The sequence below is a fragment of the Balaenoptera physalus genome (assembly GCF_965194825.1).
Source record: "Balaenoptera physalus genome assembly, chromosome: 19".
Lineage (NCBI taxonomy): Eukaryota > Metazoa > Chordata > Mammalia > Artiodactyla > Balaenopteridae > Balaenoptera > Balaenoptera physalus.
Window position 1 is genome coordinate 34,565,883 of NC_138900.1, and position 21,254 is coordinate 34,587,136.

At 48.9% G+C, this 21,254-nt stretch overlaps 1 long non-coding RNA gene across 1 annotated transcript in view; it reads right to left on the reverse strand.

Moving 5' to 3' along the window:
• Positions 1-2,687: 2,687 nt before the first annotated feature.
• The window catches only part of LOC309648989, a 1,142,769-nt gene continuing 1,124,202 nt past the window's right edge, over positions 2,688-21,254 (reverse strand). The window contains exon 2 of the long non-coding RNA XR_014256896.1: positions 2,688-2,873. This is a non-coding gene — a long non-coding RNA (uncharacterized lncRNA). The remainder of the gene's footprint in view (positions 2,874-21,254) is intronic.

Consider the following 21,254-nt stretch of genomic DNA (forward strand, 5'->3'; position numbering starts at 1 on the left):
GCAATACCTAGGAGTGGGATGTCTGGGTTGCATAGTAAGAATATGTTTAACTTTATAAAAAACTGCCAAATTGTTTCCAGTGTAGTGGCACCACTTTGCATTCCCATCAGCAATGTTAAGATATCTAGTTGCTCCACATATCTGTCAGCACTTGGTATTGTCAGTTTTTTTATTTAGCCATTCTAGTGGGTGCATAGAGTTATCTTATTGTGGTTTTAATTTGCATTTCCCAAATGACTAATGATGTAGAACATCTTTTCACATGTTTATTTACCATCTGTATATCTTCTTTGGTGAAGTGTTCAGATCTTTTGTTTAATTTGTTTTTAATTAGATTTTGAGAGTAATTTATATATTTGGATACAATATAAAGCGTTTTTAAAAATCAAAATTTGTTTATAATATTTAAAAAGATTTCAAGAGATTTCATGTAAAAGTTGGATTTCCGGTTTAATAAAAAATTGGAAGATCTGGCAAGATTGAGCCCTGTATTCCATGAGGCAATAGTGGCTGAGGCTGGGTAGTGCCTGCATCTTTACATGGGCTGCATCCTTCAGTCTCCTGCCTCTTTTACTTGCCAGCCTGGTTCCTCTAGGTATTTGAGATTTGAGACCCTCTGAATAACATGGTCTTTTGTTTGACCTGTGATGTGTTGGCCACATAGACAGCGCCCCCTAGGGCTGAGTTCAGGTTTTGCACTGTTTTTCTTCTCATCTTCCCAATCACCCCTTGCCTGGGATGGAATCCCCAAAACCCACTTATTCAGATGACCACAAGACCCCTCCACATGCCCTCTGGTTCCTTGATGTTCCCACCTTGGTCACCATGTTTTGCCATTCAGGTGGTAGTTTATGTGCATGACGCCCTCTGGAGTTGTGCAGTGCACGACCCACACTGCCATACATGATAGCCAAGTCCTTTGTGCCCACCTAGCCCAAGACTCAGGTGTTTATTGTTTGCTCACCAGGTGGGAGGATGCTATGCAGCGAGACTAGAGCCTGACGTTGTCTCAAGACAGTCCCACCTCCTTGGGTTTTGGTTTTAAACTTATTAATTTACTGTAATGATTATACTGGACCAGTGGTTCTCAAACTTTAGCATCCATTAGCATCACCTGGAAGCCTTGTTGAAATGCAAATTGCTGATCTCCACTCCCAGAGAGTCTGATTCAGCAGGACTTGGAGGGGCCCAAGAATTTGCACTTCTATCAAATTCGCAGGTGATGTAGATGCTGCTGGCCTAGGACCACACTTTGAGAACAATTGTCCTAGATCATTCCAGAGTGAAGGAGTGGGAGGAGAGTGATTCTGAGTGGGGGAGGTTGATTTGGAGAGAGGAGGTGATTAGAGGAAAATTAAATTCCCTGAGGGAGGAAAGGGCTGTGTGGAATTCTCAGATCCTTAAAGTAACAGGATGGAACCTGGGGACAGGGGTATGGTAGCCCCTCCGAAGGAAATGGCCACAGCTTGGGCTGCCGGACTGAGAGACTCCAGACCTCAGCAAAGATCCCATGCCCAGGTGTGGCTGGAGGCATCCGAGCTGCAGCCTCTGAGGGAGTCTTTGGGGTGTCCAGCTCTGCCTTGGGATGGGGACTGATCAACAGTGACCAGGGACAAATTTCTAGTCAGGCTGCTGGGAGTGTGCTTGGAATCATGTTTAATTTGATTTTAGAAGAATAAAATAAGAACTTTTTTTTACACATCTAAGATCATGGAGTAAAATTCACACCTGCTCTAGATGATTTAGTTGTAAGCACCTCTGTCTCCACGATTGTAGGGTTTTGCTACTGATAAATAATTCCGTCTTTCCTGAGCATATGCAGAAACTGATGATGGAAAGACATCAGCGGACAATAAAAATTAATTTGTGGATACTCTGCAAAGTGGAATAGTCGGTAGTTGGTTGAAATTACTGCTTGTTCTCCTCATCACTAAAGATTTTTAATGTAAAATAACAACAATGATGATAAAGGCTCTGGCCAGGTGCTGGGGCTCTGCTGCATCAGGTCCTATGTACAAGGATCTCCAATTACATTATTTATTTTGAATCTCTGAAAAGCCCCATGAGGTAGGAATTTATTTCTCCCCCCTTATAAATAGGAGAAACTAAGGTTAATAACCTGTCTAAAAGCACACGGCCAGGGGCAAAGGCAGGATTAAAACCCAGCTCTGTCTTACTCTGTTTACCTGGGGGATTATATGGCTGTAAGGACAGATAATCTCTCAAATCACCTTAAATATAAAATGATGCTCCGCAGGAAGGATACAGGGTGATGTCAAAGGGCAAGGGGCGGGTGAGGCTGCAAGACCTGCACACAGAGAGTTGAGGCTCCTCCCTCGGCTCTCTGGGGCCATCTGGGCTCAGCATCTGTTTCTTTCTGCACATCAGCTTCATCCTTCTTTCCTTTCAGACATTTCATCATCTTGTTTGCCTGTGGTCCAGTTTTGGTCACCTCAACACAGCTTTTCACAACTGGACTCCAATCTCCTCTCCCCAGGAGGAAGGAACTGATTGGCCCAGCGTGGGTCAGGTGTCCACTTCTGGCCCAATTGGCTGTTGCAAGGGAGGGCATAGTGTGGGGGAGATAAGCAAGGCTGTGGGTGCCTTGGGGGTAAGGAGGTCCAGTCCTGGGTGGAAGGGCTGTCCTCTGAGCAGGCGGCCCCCATGTTTTTTTTTTTAAATTTTACTTATTTATTTATTTATTTATTTCTTTTTGGCTGTGTTGGGTCCCCGTTTCTGTGCGAGGGCTTTCTCCAGTTGTGGCGAGCGGGGGCCACTCTTCATCACGGGGCGCGGGCCTCTCACTATCGCGGCCTCTCTTGTCGCGGAGCACAGGCTCCAAACGCGCAGGCTCAGCAGTTGTGGCTCATGGGCTTAGTTGCTCCGCGGCATGTGGGATCCTCCCAGACCAGGGCTCGAACCCGTGTCCCCTGCATTGGCAGGCAGATTCTCAACCACTGCGCCACCAGGGAAGCCCCGGCCCCCATGTTTTATAGGAGAACCAGAGGCTCTGAGAAGTAACCACGCAGCTCATGGTGAACCTAGAACAGAACCACTCAGACAGGCAGACCGGGGTCTAACCCTTGTACCCACTGGCTAAACTTGGGCAAGTCCTTGAGCCTCCAAATACTCAGTTTTCTCAGTTGTGAAATGTAGAAGCTATAACTCAGCTCATACAATTGTCGTGAAGAGTAGATGATGTCTACTCAGCTCCTTGCACAATAATACACCCCGTGTTAACCTCAAGCTTCCTTACATTACAGGAAGACACTTTCATTGTGCTTTTCTCTTCCAAAATAGTTATATTGGCCATAATATCAAAATAAGAGAGGACAAATAAGTGTTCATTCCCTTTGTCTTGTAATTTCTACTTCTCAAGTCTATCATTACCCTCTGTGTGACCTCAGGCCAGTTATTTGAATGTCACGGGGCCTCAGTTTTCCATCTGTAAAATGGGCACAACCGTTTCCCCACTACACCCTACCATCTCCACAGACAGGGCTTAGGTTCTGGTGGGCCCAGGGATACAAAAGCAGGAACTTCAGGGGAAACAGTAGTTTAAAGCAACAGTTTAAAAAAAAAAAAAAGGCACCTGAAATGCCCCATGGATGCCCCTAGAATGAGGGAAAAACCTTTAGAAAGCTGGTTAGCTCACTCCCTCTGCAGAGGCCCAGTATTGCCAGGTATTCTGATCTTTAAAAGAAAGGAAATAGAAGGGAACTACTCTATTTCTTTAAGAAATATTTAAGCATCTGCTATATTAAAATTAAAAAAAATATTTGAATTAAATATTTAAATAAAAAATCACCATGGGTGTCAAATAAGACCTTCCCGGGGGGCTGCCAGTTTGAAAGCCCTCCTTGGAGGCAGGCAGGGAGGTTTGGGGTCTTATTCTGAAGTCCGTCCCCTACTCAAGCTCTGGTCCAAGCCTCTGGCCAGGCTACAGCAACCCCTCCCCAGAACCCCTCCCCTCCTGGTGCCAGGGATGACTTCAGCTGGAAGACAAAGGGGCCTTCATGTTCAAAGGCCGGCAAGGCGGTTCATCCTCCGTCCTCCACAAACAAACAGGGCGGCTTTGATCTGGGCGGGGGTGGAGGCAGCAGCTCCAATTAGGAGATCAGCCCGTGACTGGGCTAAAGAATGTTTGTAATAAAATAAAAGATCTAAGTGTCGGTAATGAAGGGTAATAGAACAATGGTGTCACTCGGGATTCTCCCTGAGCTGTCCCATTTGAAGTGGATTAACCGACTGGTACAGGACAGGACAAGGGGCCAGTGCCCAGAGTCCGTCCCAGGACTCCGCCTCACCCCTAGTCGGTGTGGGGTGGACCCTCCTGGGTGCATACGGAAGGGCACCCAGAGGAGCCTATTTTCTGAAGCATGCCCCTTCTCACCTTTGCAGAAACTGCCCCTTCCACCCAAGTGATCACCTTCCTTCCATCAAAGCGTGGGAGTCCAGACCTTCCCTGGTGACCTTCCTGTAGGGAAGACACCTCTGCTGTCCCAGCCTTGTCCCCCCCCCCCCACCTGCTGTGGGTTGCTTCGTTCTGTGGGGCCTGACCCGTGGAGTTTGGTTCTGCGTTACAGCAGGACTCGGGCTATTTCCTGCTAGAAACGTTTGTTCCTTGAGAGCAGGAGCCCTCACAAATTGGAGATGGCCGTTCTTCCTCGGCGTTGGCATCCACCGTACTCATTACGGAGGAAGGTGCACAGGAAAGACTTTGAGTTCAGGCTGATGGTTTGGTAGGTAAGCTTACACAGACGGAGGCACATGGGTGGTATCTCCAACGTGCCAACTGTTTTACGTTCATCATCAGGGCTGCTGCAGACGGTTGTTCAGATTGTGCACTGCACAATCCTAGGGATGCCATTTACAGTCTAGGGATTGCCTGTTCCCATCATTCCATTTTTCTTCATGATAATGCTGCAAAGCAGTCATTTTGATTCTCAAATGAGGGAGCTGAGGCTCAGAGGGGTTGAATGGTATCCCCCAAGCAAGATGACTGAGCTGGGAATGTGGGTCCTCCAGACCCTTGAAGTCCTTATGTTACCACATCAGGATACGACACTGAAGATGACAGCCTGGAATAGGTATTTATTTAGTAGACACTATTCTAGGACTCTATGCATATGAACCCACTGAATCCTTACACATCCTGACGAAGTGATTACAATGATTATCATCTTCATTTTATATATAAATGAGGAAGCTGAGGCAGGGGGTGGACTTGAAGTAACTTGGACATTTAGCAAACAGAGTTGCAGGTATTTGAACTCAAGGAGCTGGACACTCAATGTCTTTGATGTTACCCACTCCACCATCTTGTCATCATTACTACCTTGCTTCTGGCTACTTGGTCTGATTTTCTGGTCTTGGTTTTTTTCCCCCTTTTAAATTGGTGATTCCATTCACCTGAGAAAGCCTTGGGGAGAATATTTCTTCTTCCCTAGACTAGGTTTCTCCCTTCCATGTGGGCAGGGACCCCTGGGCAGGAACATCCTGGGGTGAGGAGTCTTCCTCCTTCTTGGCACCCAAGCCATGAAGCGTGCCTCTCCCTGCTCTGTCCCTCTCCCCTTCCCTCCCTGAAAGAAGGTCCTACTTCTGGGGAAAATGTCCAAGGACAGTCTGGATTTATCTACAGTATATAAAATAGAAGACAATCCTTTCCTTGACATGGAATTCCTTTAGCTTTTATTTTATTTTTTCAGTTTCTAATTATTAACTTCAACTAATTTGGTATGACTTGATATCCACTGCATTACCAGCGAGTAGATGTAATGGGGGTATTAACCTTGTTCCTGTCTCCTCCGTGACATGAAAAGCAACTCTTGAAGAGTTTAAGGCAGCTGTCTCCCATCCTCCTGGTGGTGGAGGAGGGAGAGGGCTCCAGGGAGGCGGTTCTGGAGTTGTGACTCTGATCTAGCTCTTGAAACAGAGGAGATTTGTGAGCCTGTGTGGTCAAGCCAGTTCCTCTCTGAGCAAGCATAAGCAAATCCAGGAGGTCACTCTGGAGGCAGCTTCCGAAAGACACACATGTGTGTTTTTCCTCACATTGGTCACAGACTTTTAAAATCCATCAAACTTTTGAGTTAGGTTCACAAAGTCATACCTCTGCCCACTCACACGCCAGCCACGTTGCTGAACATAAATCCAAGCAGACTCGAAGCACAGTGAAGACGGTCTCTGCCCTTTCCAGGATTCTGGGTGCATAAGGCTCCTTTGTTGGCAAATTCCATCTGGCATTCCCACGCACATTAGGGAGGGCAATCTGCCTTACTCAGTTCCCCTGGTCCAGATGTTAATCTCATCCAGAAAGGTCCACACAGACACACCCAAGCTAGTGTTTGACCAGATGTCTGCACACCCTGGAGCCCCGTCAAGTTGACACATACAATTCACCATCACCACTGCCCACAGAAGCCAACTCTTTAAAAAAGAGATGGACATTTGTCCCTGTGCTCGCTGGCTTGGCATTGCTGACGGAAAGGTTTGTGCACAGGGAAAGACTTGAGCCACTCTGTGTGCCACCGTGGGGACTTTTGAGGGTCAACCTAATTTCACCATCCACTCATGAGACCTTAGCACCCCCGCACCCCTGGTTGTTGTGCTTTCCCCATCCCACCCTTCAGGCCTGCAAGTGTTCCCCCTTACCCTCACATCCAATCCCAGAGCCCCCATCCTGGGTGGTCCCAGCTGCCTATACCTCCTGGTTGGCACCCCCCTCCCCTCTTGTCTCCTAGAGGCCTCCTTCTCCCTAAACCTCCCCGGGCTGCTTGGGTGGCCTTCAAAATGCCCTTCTCCCATTCGTAGACCAGTGTGGTTATTGGAACTGGCAGGGTCTTTAGGGATGGTATATCTTCTCCAATCCTCCTCTCCTTCCTTAGAGCTGGGAAGCTGAGGCCCGGGGAGGGGAAGGGACTTGCTTGGGGTGGCGGCCCTGATCCCCGGGCCATGGTCTTCCTGTGTGTTCCCAGGAGGCAAATGGTGGAGTAGTGAGGAGAGGGCTGTGGGCCTGATGGGGAGAGAGGACGTAAGTAACGTGATTAGGGGTGGAGGTGGTGGAGGAGAGGGGAGTATGTGAGTGTGAGGCGTAGGTACGTGACAGATATACATGTGCCGTGTGCATGAGTCGGTATGTGAGTCAGTGCAACTCCTACAAAGTGACAGTGGATGCTGGATGTGGGGAAGGGAGATGGGCAAGGGCCAAGCAGTGTCAGCTAGTTAATAACTCAAACCGATTCTCTAGGAGGCTCATGATGGGAGTGAGATCTTCACCCCCTTCAGACACAACCCACTTCCACACATGCCTCACTGGGGGCTTCCAGGGGGGCTATTCTGCTCCCAGATCTCCCGGGAGGGATGGGGTGGGTGTAAGAGCTTACCTGGTGTCCTCCTGCCAGTTGGTGCCTGTCTGGAGGCCAACCCAGGGTCCAGCCCCATTGAACCATGTTTAGCTGTGCCCCTGCTAGCACTCAGCCCTCTGGGGCGTAATTTCTCTCATCTGTACGAGAAGGGGTGTGTCAGGCTGGAGGCGGTTTCTAAACACCCGTCTTCTATGCCAACATCTGCCCCCTGGCCTTGGCCAAACCAGCAAAGTAAGGACAGCGCAGTGAGTTGTTCATAAATCTAAATGCATGGAGTTTAATGGGCTATCCTTTCTTCTGAGATGACGTCCTTCTTCTTTTTGATATTCAAATGCCCTTTTAAAAATCAAATGATAGAAGCTGTGAATGTGTGTGTGTGTGAGCGTGTGCGTGCACATTTGTATGCTCATGGAAAAAGGCACAATAGTGAAAGGCAGTGCGTATCAAAGTGTGGTCTGAGAATGCCTGGGTCCCTGTCAGGGAGTCTACAAGGTCAGGACTATTTTCATAATAATACTGAGATGCTATTTGCCCTTTTAACTGGGTGGACATTTGCACCGATTGTTCAAGAGCGAGAGTGGGTAAACCTCCTGGCGCTGGAGCATGAATCAGGCTGTGATGCACTCATGGTAAAACAAACAAACAAACAAAACAGAAAAAGAGACAGTCATCATGTAAGAATGTCCTTGAAGCAGGAAAATTGATTGATTTGTTAATTTCTTGACCCTTGAGTACAAGCCATTTTCATGTTCTGTGTGACCAAATGCATAAAGCATTTCTCCTGCTGAAGTACAGTAGTTGTCTTGAAAAGAAGTACTTGGGCAATGGTTTGAATTGTGAGCTGATCTAACCGAACACCATTGTTATTTGGGAAAAAACGACTAAGCGAGAAATTATGGTTATTCAGACTTGAGTATTGGAGACATTTTCCCAAAAAGGAATGAAGCGTGCCTGTCACTTCAAGGAAAAAAATGGACAGTATTTGTTGCCAATGATGTAATTCAAGCTTTCAAGATAATGGATGCCTGGACCAGAGTGGGTATGCAATAAATGCTAGCCTTCCCTCTTCCCTGACCCCAGTTCTCTCCTTCTTTTCCTCTCTTTTTGGTGGGGATTAGCTCCTCGGCCATGGCTGGCAAAGTGTCTGAGGATTTGGTATGAACTGGGGGAGGAGTTGTCAGTTAGGGCACAGGTTAGCGGCTGTAAGAACAGTTGCCCCCATATATGGCAACTTAAACTAGGTAGAAGGTTATTTCTCTCAGGTAAAACTCAAGTCAGGAGGTGGTCTGGGAGTGGAGGACAATTGCTCTCCATGAAGTGGGTCAGGGGCCTAAGCAACTTCCATCTTGTTCTCTGCCCATCCCCATGGCTGAAGCTGGATCTCTACCCCATGTCTATGTGCCAACCTGCAAAAAGAGGGAAGGACAAGGTGAAGGGCAAACACACATCCCCTCTGCTCATGTGCTGCTCACACAGGGCCATGCTTAGCTGCAAGGGAGGTGGGAAAATGGTGTCTGTAGCTGTGCGGCCATTCTCTTACTAAAGCAAGTAAGGGAGAGTGGATACTGGAGTAGAGATAAATCTTTCTGCTACAATGGGAATGGTGTAGGATCAGGAGAGAAGAATGTGGGAAGAGCAAGAATGTGGCACGTATAGGCTCTCAGACGCCAAGAGATTCTCAAGTGAAAGCCCAGAGAGGCCTATGTAGACTCAGCACCCTGGCATTACTAACTCTCCTTACCTTGTCAGGCTCTTCACGTGATCTAGGCCAGGTGCATTCATGTTTGCCCCAAACATCTGAACCTGTTGGATTTAGAAGAGACCTCAGAGATACCCCCCATTCTATAAAAGGGGAGCTGAGCCCCAGAGGGGGAAGACTCTTGCCCAGTGACTCACAGCAAGTCAAGGGTGTCTCTAGAACCAACTGTCCCCCTCCTGGCCCATGGCTTTCCTGCTGAGCCACTCAATTCTCTCTGCTCCCTCCTGGACACATCAGGTGACTCCCTACCTGAGCTGACCACCTGATTCCTCGTTCTGTGTTACCTTGCAAAGCACTGACATACTTTAAATAGGAAAGGAATGAAACAAACCTGTAGCACACAATCAAAAAGAACAAGCAGAGAGATGTAGCTGAAGAAAGGTCATCCACGGAAGGGGTTTTCCCATCCTGTTTCTCACATCTCTCAAGATCTGCTTGGCTGCAAGTGCGAAAATTTCACTCATACTTGCTTACATAACGAAGGGGCATTTATTGGCTTGTATACTTACCAATTCCATATTTTAATGGAAATTAAATTAGGTCCCTTTCAACACCCCACTCCTGGTACCAACTTCTATGTCACTCGAGGTGTCTTGTTGACAAAGTGGAGCAATGGGCTCCGACTAACCTGAGCCTTTTGGGGACTTTTATCGGAATAATCTTGGGGTAGCTCAGAGGATTGAAGATGCGGCTGAACAGCTGGATCTGGAAGTTCTATCTCAGAGGATGTCAGCAACAGGAGTGTCTGTCACCTGATGTTTCTGCTGCAGCCACCTTCCACCCCTGAGTTCAAGGGCCAGGTCTGGGGAAAGGAATTCTGATTGTATGCCCACTTCTATCTGATACCAGAAAAAGATGGGGTGAAGAGGGGGAGCTATGCCTGACAGACAAAAGCAATCACCATCACACCTTCCATCTCCCATAGATGTGCCCTGTTATCCATGTTTGTTTAATGGACTGGTTATGGCTTTTTTTCTCAAGTTTAACTTACAGATATGTGTCTAGACCCTACTGATGGCATCTTTCTAATGGCAGGCAGTACATATAGCAGTTAGAAAACCTTGCTCAACACTTATTAACGATATAACCTTGGGCAAGTTACTTAACTTCTCTGAGACTTAATTTCTTCATCTTTAAAATGGGGACAAAGATTCCTTGCAAGGTAGTTGAGATAGTTAAAAGATAATTCATGAGAAGATCTTGAAGTAGAGTGAGCATTCAATAAATGGTAGCTGCTTTTCATTGTTTTAATTTCCCTCCCTCTCTTCTCTCTTAGGTCGGGTTTCCAGAAGCAGATTTCAAAAGAAGGAAATGTGTAGGGGGTTAGGCAGGTGAGGCCAGGAAGGGAAGGTATCAGGGCACAGATACCCAAGCCAGGATGTATTATCTAGCAAAGATGTGATATCAAACAAAGTCCTCCAGAGGGTAATTTGGGCCCACTCCCACAGAGGAGATCTGTAGTCATATGAGCTGTGTGAGCTGGGGTAGTGATACCCCCAGACTGACGGACATTGGCTGAGGTCTCTGGTTGCCTCTGGGTCAGAGCTCGCCTACCCTGTGGCTCCAGGACTCTCCTCTTGGAGCTGCCGATTTGCAAAGCACTTCCAAGTAGGAGGCTCCCTGTGCTCAGCTCAAAAGCTAGGAGTACTCGTTTGAAATCCCAGCCTGAGGAATTAAGGATTTAGACCCAGAGGTCTATTGCACTGTGGCATTTCACTAGCAAGCCCTGGGCTGGGCCAGGCTGCATACGTATATTAGCCCAAGCTCAAATGGTGTTCCTGCTGCCCACATGTTGAGGGTTTAGAGGCAGGTGGGGCTTTCACAGTTGGCAAAAGGCTCCCTTGCTCAGGCATTCTCCCAGTACTTCCTCAGCACCCACCAGGCACCAGGCACCAGCCTCAGTGCCCGGGAAGACCTCAGGCCTCACAAGGTCACAGATGACTTCAGGTCCTGCCCAACATCAGAACAGAAGGGCAGGTCAAGTGGGTTGGGATGCTGAGGAAAGAGATGCCACTTCCCACCTGGGGCTTAGGGAAGGCCTCAGGCAAGGGTGACTTCTGAGATAGGCTTGAAAGTATCTGAACTTACTGAACTGCGAAAAGGCAATCAAAAAGGCCTGATTTAGCCCATGGCCTAGAAGTTGTATCTTTCAATATTTATTTGAGAAACATTCATATGGCACTTACTATATGCTAGAAAAATTCAAGAGCTTTGCAAATGTGAACTCATATCTTATTCGCAGGGAGTGTGGAGGTTCAGAGGATGTTTGTGGGGATTTGGATGCCTAGAATCTGACCTTGTCCTCTTTAGGAGTCCCACCTGTTCTTTCTCTAGTAGCAGCTAGGATGTGGCTGCACCCGTGGGGTGCTTCCCTCTCCAAAGAAGCAGGAGAGCCAAAGATTCCCTCTCTACAAGCAGTGGCTTAAAGATCTAGCGCCCAGAGTCCAGGTAACCAGTGGTGCTCCCATTTTGACTATGCCTCTTCTGGCCTTGGCCCAAGCTGCCTGATTTTCTTGCTTTCTGCCCATTTTCTCAACCTGATTTTACAGGTAACTCTGAGTCCTTTTACTGTTAGGGTTCATCAGGGTTGAATCCTGTTTTAGCACCCAGAGTCTTGACTGGTTCAGAAGAGGAAGCTGGGAGATGAGGCCAGAGAGATAATTGGGAGTCAGACCAAGGAAGGTCTTGAATACCAGGCTAAACATTTGTGACTTTATCCTTTTGGCCAGTGGTTCTTAACCAGGGGTGTACTTCAGAATCACCTGATGTATTAGTTAGCTATTACTGCAATAATGCTGTGTAACAAGTGACCCCTGAGGCATACAACAACAAAGATTTATTTTTCTCACTACAGGTCTGCAAATCAGCTGGGGTGACTCTGACGAACTTGACTAGAATTCGCTGAGCTTGAGTCCACACTGGGGGTTGGACTGAGGTCTGTTCTGTATGTCTCTCATTTTGGGACCCAGGCTGAAAGGGTCGCAGCTATCTGGGGCATACTCTTTCATGAGGAATGGCAGGAGTGCAAGAGGAAGGAGTGGAGATATGCAGTGCCTCTCAAGGCCTTGTCTTGGAACTGGCACAGTGTTGCTTCTGTCCATATTCAATTGGGCAAAATAAAAAACATGGCCAAGTCCACTGGTGTGGGAGCATTCCCTCTGCTCACTGGGACTCATGGTACAGGTAGGCAAGGAAGAATCATTGGCAAATAATTTAATCTACCACACCAGGGGTGTTTTTTCACCATCTGATACCCTGATTCCAAGCCTTTGAATGAAATATCTGTATTTTGATAAAGATGCCCTGGTAATTCTGACGTGCACTCCCAAGGGCTAAGTACTATTGTTATGGCCAGTGAGAAGCCGTTGAAGGCTTCTGAGCAGAAGAGTGGCACCCTCAGTCCTGGGTCTGGAAAATAGCCTTGGGAAATAGATGGGTGTGGAGGCTGGGAGATCAGTTAGTTAGCAAATGATTCCAACAGGAAAGATGAAAGCTGGATCCTGGTGTTCAGGTACTTATTGCTGTGAAACAAACCACCAGAAAACTCAGTGACTTAAAACAACCATTTTATTACCTCTTGTGATTTTGAGGGTTGAATGGGCTCAGTGGAGTAGTTCTTCTGCTCATGTGATGTCGACTGGGACTGCTGTCATCTGGGGACTCTTTCATGCTAGACGGCCAAGATGGCGCACTCCCATGGCTGGCAGTTGTTGCTGGCCGTCCGCTCGAAGCTGAGCTGGCGCTGCTGACTTGCAGAGATACATGACCTCTCCATATGGCTTGGGCTTCCAGCATTGCAAATGGGTTCTGAGAGGGAATGTTGAAGAAGTGAGCGTTCCAAGTTGGAGAAAACAAAAGCTGCCTGTCCTCTTAAAGTCTAGGCCCAGCACTTGCAAGGCTCACTTCTCCCACACTCCATTGGTTCAACAGTCACAGGGCCAGCCCAGACTCAAGGGGGAAAATAAACACCTCTGTTCCATAGGGAGAGTGACAAATCATGTGTGACCATCTTTAATCAGTCACACCCGGACAGTGGCAGTGTGGAGGGAGGGGATGCAGATCTAGGGGAGATTTCAGAAGAATACACAGGAGCTAGCACTTCATTGGTCATGGAAGGAAGACTTGGGATGCCCAGAAAGCCTGGCAATGAGGATTTATTGGAGTGGCCACTTCAAACCCTAGGACCAGCCTAGGGAACAATCCCTCTGTCATGTATTAAGTGTGTCCCCTGGGAAGGAAAGGTGATTGGCACTTTTACCCAGGACACCTACAATCATTCCAGCGGCATCAGATAGATTAGCCGGGCTCCTTGTAGAGCAGTAAATGAAGAGGGCACAGGAGAGGTAAGTTTGGATAGCAATAACATAGGAAAGGAAAAATACTGGGTGCTCCTGGGAGAAGAGGGGTGCAGAAGCCAACTAAGATGTAGTGTGAGCAGGTCAGGAAGAGGGACAGAGACTGGCCTCTGATTATTCTGAAGAGTAAATTTCTTGCCTATATCATCAGAGACTGAATTATTTGCCCTCAAGGGTGGCACCTGGCTTCCTCCCGGTGGTGTCAGTTGACCCAGGTGATCAGTCTTGATGGCAACGTCCACTTCATCATTTTCCTCCATCTCTGGAGTCCCATGATCATCTGGAGAGGGAGGGCTCATGGTTCTACTCAACAGGAGAGAATCCAAAAATCCTCTTTCTCGACATCGAGACCAGGCTTCAGAGGGCAGCCCTGGGTCAGGTATGATATATATTTTTCTATCCTTTTTTCGCTAAAGTATTTTTTTCCCCTCTCGTTCCCTCACCAAACCAGCTTTCCTTTAGACCTGAGGATTCTGGTCTCCAAGTCACCTGTTTCAAGGTCAAGGACAGCTGCTAACCTGCTCTTCAATTTGCTCGGTCTCTCATTCCTGTGTCTCTACTGTCTTCCCTCTTGCTTTCCCAGGGGTCAATTTCAAGAGGTCGAGTTCACCCATTTAAAAACATTTCCATAGATCGAGCTTGGTTCTGGATGCAGCTGGACTAGCCCAGGCAGGCAGCCAACTAAGTTGTGGAAACGTGAGTGCCTGTGCGTGGTCAATCTTTCTCTTCTTTCTGAAGAAAGAAAGGGATTAGATGTGAGGAAAACTATGGAGGCAGACGTTCCTAGACTGAGTCCCCGGGCCACCACTTATAGATCATGTGACCTTGGGCAAGTTATTTCATAGATTTGAGACTCACCTTCCCCATCCATACAGTGAGGATAATACCTCTTTGACAGGCCCTGAGTTCATGTATTGGAAGGGTGGAGTTCTGAGGACATCCTGACTTCCTCAGGTAAGATAATGTCCCCTTTCCCCCCTTTCCTTTAGGGAACTTGCTCCTTCTCATCCACTAGTGTCACTGAGATGGGGCTGCCAATCAACTCCATCTGGCCAAGAAGTTGGCCATTGGACTCAAGTTGGACCCACCAAACTCCTCTAGTGATTGGTCCAGGAATGTGTACATGACCCAAGCTAGACCAATCAGAGTCCTTCCCCAGGATTTTTCTCATCTGAGCGAGGGGAGAATAATTCTCCTTTTTTTACTCTCAACCCAAGGTTGTCAGGTTATAAATTGAAGCTGCGCATGATCTGTCCTCCCAGAACCTGGGTTATGTGAGCCCATGAAGTTCCTTTTTGCTTGGATTAGTTTTAGTGGGTTTCTGTCCCTGTCACTTACAACCAAAAAGTCCTAAAGAAAACATTATTTTTTAGTGTTCTTATAATAATAATGATGAGATCCCTTTTACCACGTGTCTGCTATTTGCCAGGCTCTGTGCTAAGCCTTCCCATACCTTAGCTCATGATTCACCTCCATCGATGCTATTGTGTGCTCATCTCCCAAGGTTGGGTTTGTCTCAGCACTTCCTAGAGCACCCAGCGTGGTGCCTGTCCTGCACTGGGTGTAGGGCAGCCGGATGACAGCCCCTCAGTGGATCACCTTGAACTTAGCATCCAGTGTATGGTGGATGGGGTGGTCAGTGCAGACAGTCTGTCACCACACGGGTTCCACAGGCTACATGGAGTTGGTCCTCCGGCCAGGGGTTGGTTTGGGACTGATCTTCGGAGGGTAGCCACTTAAACGTGGGATGGATTCCCATTCTTGCTCATCCTGCGAGCCCCAGCCTCGGCACTTCCTTTCTGATTAGTATGTTAACAGCTGGCCCCAGAATTCCATCCGGGGGCTGCGAGAGTTGGGGATGAGTAAGTGTGTTATTAAGCCACTTGGGTTGAAGGAACGAACTCCCCAGGGCTCCAGCTGGGGACTAAGACAGGAGAAGGACTGCTGGTTTATAGAGGAAGAGGTGACATCCAGGCTGGGGCTGAAGGATGAGCAGGAGGCCGGAGCGGGGAGAGCAGTGAGTGGAGCGGCAGCGAGAGGACAAGGTCAGGAGGTCACCTGGGTGTCTGAGGAGCTGGCCAGAGGCTGGAGCTCAAGGAGGCATGGGCAGATGAGAGGGAGAGCGGGGCATCCCAACACTTGCTTCCGACATGCCGGCACATATCGCTAATTTTTAAGAACAGAAAAGCTGGCATTTTTCTTGGCATTTAAAATTTTTTGAAATCTGAATGATTTTCACCTGAAGTTAGAGATATTCGGAATGTTACATGTGCATTAAAATGTTGACTTGTATAAAGGGGGCACTGGGTTTGAGAAGAACTACAGCTCTCCTCTGTTGAAATCTCTTTCAAGATATTTTATTGCTGTTTAGCTCCCATTCCTGATGCTTACCGAGAGCCCACCCTGAGCCGGGCGCTGTCTGCCATTTTACAGATGGAGGAAGTAAGGGTAAGCAGCAGGTCAAGGTTACCCGCCTGGCAGGTGAAGAAGGCAGAGCTACCTTGTTTAGCCTAGAATCCCTCTCCGGTTGTTTCAGGGATGTTAGAATTACTTCCTAGCTATAATCTCCATTTACAGATGAGAAAACTGAGGGCAAATATTGGAGCCAGGAAGTGTTAATGTTCTGCTTGGTTTCTTTCAGGTACCCATGGAAGGTGGAAAGTCTGGGCAAAGGAGGAAATTTTTTCTTCTCCAGGAGCAAGATTTGTGCTGGGAAGAGGTTCTCAGGGGAGACCCCAGCCTCAGCATTCTTGGGCTTTATATATACTTTGATGAACATTTAATTTGTTGTAATTTGTCTGTTCTACCACAGGGTTGGCATGTACAGTTGCACAGGTTACACACTGCACAGCACCAAGAGTTATGTGGCATAAACCTGGGTGATCCATCTTGCAGGTCAGTGTATAGTAGTGGCCACAGGCAAGGGCTCAGCTGGCAGGCAGTGGGGAACCTAGTCTCTGTCACTTTGTTGAGAAGTTTTATTATTCTTCTTGAGCTCATTTCCTCATCTATAAAGCGGGGATGGTAATCATAGGTCCCTCCTCCCCAGGGGGTTGTAAGGATTCTGTGAGGTAACAAAATGCATACAACCCTTCACACAGAGCCTGGCAATAGTGAGCCCTCAGCACAGCCTAGCTTGCCATACTTCTGTCTGCTTGCCTGGACTTACAGAGTCCTTTCTGATTCGTTCCTGTATCCCCTGCACCCAGCCCAGTCCTGGCACATTGGAGGGACTTGGTACCCATTTGACGGGAGATTGGAGGAATAATGCTGATGGCAGAGAGGGTGTTTGGGGGACACTGGGGCAGGAGGCGCCACTCTGCCATCATGTCCCCTCTTTTCCCCTTTTGGAGAGAGTCTGGGCCTGGTCTGAATTATTGCCTTTCCCCCACCTTGCCTGTCTCCAATGTACATTTTCTCTGGATGAATTTACCTAAGCAGAGGGTGAAACTGGTGCCCAGGGGCTGGATCCTAGGAGGAGCACATGTTTCATTTGGCCTACACTATGACCTAAAAATTTTTAAGTTAGCTGCCAATATTTTAAAATTTGGAGATTTCACCTAGAAACCTGGATTTGCAGCTACTCCTGAAAAATCAAAAGATCCAGCAACTCTGGGCCCTTGGGCTGGCGCTGAGCTGCAGCTGTCCCTTTAGACTAGGCAGATGCCACCAGCTTTACCTGTCCAAACCCCTCCTTTGTGTTTCCTGACCCCCTGGTGAACCCATGGCCGCTAGCTCTGTGGAGCTCCTGGGCAGTCCCGGTGACTTCTCAGGTCTGGGTTTGGCAAATCATGGCCGTGCCAGGGCTTTTGCCCGCGTAACAAGTGTACCTCACCAGACAGACTCAGCAGAGGTTCTCTCCAAATGTGCCAGCCAACGTGCTGATGCTCACGGCCAAGCCTCCACTGTAACCATCCTGCTGACTTTCTCTTCCTCTGCTCCCCGCCCCCCTCCCCACCCCGGCTCCATCCATCCAGCGAGGCTGCTGCATTGTTTTGGGACACAAACATACACACGTTATTAGAACCCCAGATCAAAGGCGGCGTCCCACGGCCTGCCTCTCAATGGTCCCTTTGTGCAGACGGAAGCCTGTGAGAAAGAATCAGAACCCAGGGAGAGAGGGAGGGGCCGAGGAGGGGGGCTCAGTACAAAGATACTTGTCACCCAGAGAAGTCCGCAGACAATGATGTTAAAAGAGGCGCCAGGTGGAGATGTACCCCAGCTCTCTGTTGGAAGATGCAAGTGGAGAATTCTCCGTTCTGTGGAGAAGAAAACACTCATCCCAGTGGTTTCAGAGAGATGGGATGATGGTGGCGGGGTGTCTGAGCACCTCCGTCTGCCATCCTGCCTTGGCTGGGGGTTGGTGTGATGCGGGTAAAAGCTGCTTGGAGCAATAGGGAGGCAGCGACCTTCTCTTGGGCACCGAGTCAGAAGAAACAAAAGTGACATGGGAGGGGGTTTTGGAGAACTCCGGGAGATGCCGTGGGAGACGGTGTCACCTCTGGTCAGACTGTCCCGTTTGCTCAGTCATTCCTGCCTACGGCGAACATTTCTAAAGCCCCTACTGTGGACCAGGCCCGCGGTGGTGTGAGGCAGGCGTAGGCATGGCTAACTTGGGGAGGGCAGGGTGTTCTGCTGTAAGCGCCTCATCAGAGACAGCTGGCATCCACCGGGTCCTGAGCTGGACGCCCGGAGCGCTTCACGCACATTGTCTCGTTTATCTCTAGGGCTGGTTTGAACAAAGAACTGCTTTGAGACTTGAGATGCTGAGCCAGGAATCCTGCCTGCTCTGGGGAGCGGGGGGGTGGGGGTAGGGTGGGGGGGGATGGGTTAGGGCTTCAGGGGTGGGGTGAGCAGGTGTGAGAAGGGTTTACTGAGCAGGGGGTTCTCTAGGAGGGCAGCCCATGTAAACTGGATGGGGGTCAAGAAGTCGCGGAGCCACTGAGATTCCGAGGAGACGGGCAGATACTTGCCAGTCCCTAAATTTGCTCTATCCTTGGCCCTCTTCTGTTCTCTGTCTGCACTCATTCTCCTCACTGGATCTCATCCAACGTCAGGCTTTAAATTCCCTCTCGAGGTTTAGGACACCCAGGTGTAGGTCTCCGACCTGCAGCTTCTGAACTCCAGGCGCATGGATCCAACTGCCTACTTGATCTGGCTGCTCGGATACCCAAAAGGCCTCTCAAAGTAACGTGTTGCAACTGAGCCCTGAGCTTCCCTGCTCTGCAGAGAGCTCCCCGCGCAGGCTTCATCATCTCAGTTAATGGCAACTTCCTTCTCCCAGTGGCTCAGGCCAATGATTTTGGCAACTTCCTTAACTCTGCTCTTTCTCTCCCAACCCATGCCAGTGTATTAGCTACTTGTCGCCACTAACTTCCAAATGCATTCAGCCTCCGACCTCTCACCTCCTCCACTGCCATCACCCTGGTCTAAGTCACCGTCATGTCTTGCCAGGGCTGCTGCCATCTCCTCTTGGCTGGTCTCCTTGCCTCTGCCTGGTCTCCTGCCACCAGCTCCATATCCACATCCACACTCTGCTCTCAACCCAGCAGCCCCTTCACTCCCGGTCACAATCCTCTAACGGCGCCTATCTCCCTCCAGTAAAGCTGAAGCCCTTGCCAAGGCCCACAGGGTTCTTATGATCTACCCTTGTCACCTCCCAACCTCATCTTCCCCTCCCCCCCACTTTCTCTGCTTCAGAGCCACTGGCCTCCTTGTTCCCAAAATATTCCTGGCATGTCCCCACCTCAGGACCTTTGCACTTGCTGCTCCGCCTGCCTGGACCTGCTTTCCCCTGGCGTCCTTATGGTTCCCTTCCTCATTTTCACATTTTTGCTCAGAGGCTACCCTCTGACCCCTCTACCTAAATTTGCAACCCCTCCCCTGGTGTTTCATCTCCCTCTTTCTTATGTGATTTTTCCCATAGGCACACCATATATTTCACTAACTTATTTTTGTCTGTTTTGTTAACATAACAGCCTAGTATAAATTAGGCCCTTAACAAATCTTTGTTGAATGACTTAATAACAGAGAACATCTTTATTTCTCAGGTCCCTCCTCCCTGACGTCTGTCTCTCCTTCTCCTGCCCAGTACTGCTACTTACTCAATGAAGAAGCAAGTTCTATAACCCTAGTAGCTGCTGAGAAGCCTTCACTTTCTAGAGCCTCGAATGCAGTCTACAGACCAGGGGCATCAGTCTAATCTGGGAGGTTGTTAGAAATGCAGATTCTCAGGTCCCACCCCAGACTGCATTTTAACACGATCCCAGGGGATTCATGTGCATATTAAATTCCAGAGAACCTTCATCTTGGTTCTTTGACCCCAGCCTAAAACAGAGGGACCAAGGGTCTCTCAGGGACCCAAGGTCAGAACAGAACATACAGGCAGAACTAACAAGGAAGGCTAGGAGATGGGAACAGGTAGTATCAGGGACCAAGACAGTCTGTGTGTCTGTCTGTCTGTGCATCTCTCTCCACCTGGTTTACTGTCTCTGCCTGTCTCTGACTGCTCCTACTCCTGCTTCTTTCTGCTTGTTCATCAGCCCACATGGACTCCCAAGCAGCTGCTCCAGCCTCTGGGATTACGGAGCCCTTCAGCTTCAGAGACCACCAGCAAACAGACCCCAGGCCCTTGGCCTTGCTCTTCAAATTCTGCAAAAAGATCCTGATTGGTCAGGCTCATGGGTCAGGCATCCAATCAGCTGTGGCCAGGGGATGAAGAGGTCATGCGGTACCAACATGGCAGCAGGGCCACCCTGAAGCTGTGCTCTGTGGGATGGAAGGAGAAGGTGGCGGTGGTGATGGAGACCGAGGAGGAGGAGGCGGGAGGGGAGGCTAAACTTGAAGGGAAAGCAGGTGAGGCAGGCAAACTGACCATGAGCTTTGTAACAGTGATGCTTTTCCTTCTTGCCTTGAGCTTTGGCCTTAAGAAGCCCCACATGGAGCCTCACGCATGGGAGGTGTCTGATTGCTCAGAGGCCTGGGGGTGGACGTATGCGTTCTGAGACATGTTAAATGCACATCATAAACACGTGGGTGTACTCCTTCAGGGAGCCTCCCCACACTGCCTTTGTCCCCAGTGAACTTTCCTTCCTGTCACCCTCCTAGGCTAGGTCCCTGGATTTAGTACTTGGAATTTCAGATTAGAAGGAAACTTAGAAGTCACCTAGTCCAGCATTTTCCAAAGCATGTTCCATGAACATCTGTTTTCACTTGCACCTCTTATAAAGGATTCCCCGGTCCAGTGAGTTTGAAAAACACTCCTTAGGATGCCCTCCTCTTGGAGAATCACAAAGCTTCGCTACTCACTGAAGGTTCTGACAAGTCCTGCAGAAAAGGAACCTGTCTCCATTTGCTAGGCCAGGGCTGCCCAAAGTTTCCTACGGAGCCCTTTCTTTCACATAATAAGAGCATCTCACAATTCTGGTGTTCAGTGGAACCCGTTTCAGCAAATAGTGAATAGTGCCGGACGCTTCCTTCTATTTTGTGGATGTGCAGACTGTGTGCATCCGGGTGATTAGGCCCAGATTGTAACTGAAAAACAAAGTCTTAAAAAGATGGGAGTTTCTTTCTCCCTTTTGTGAAAGAAGTTGGGAAGTAGACAGAGTGGTGCTGTGACTGGAAGGGCTTCTCAGAGGAGCCTGGAGAGAAGCAGAGAGGCAGGGACTGGAGGAGAGCAGGGGCAGGATGAGGCCGGGCTGGCTCTCTCCCTCCTCCGAGGTCACCTGGGAAGCCTGCATTCTGAACTTGCTGAAACACCCTTGACCTGGGAAGCGT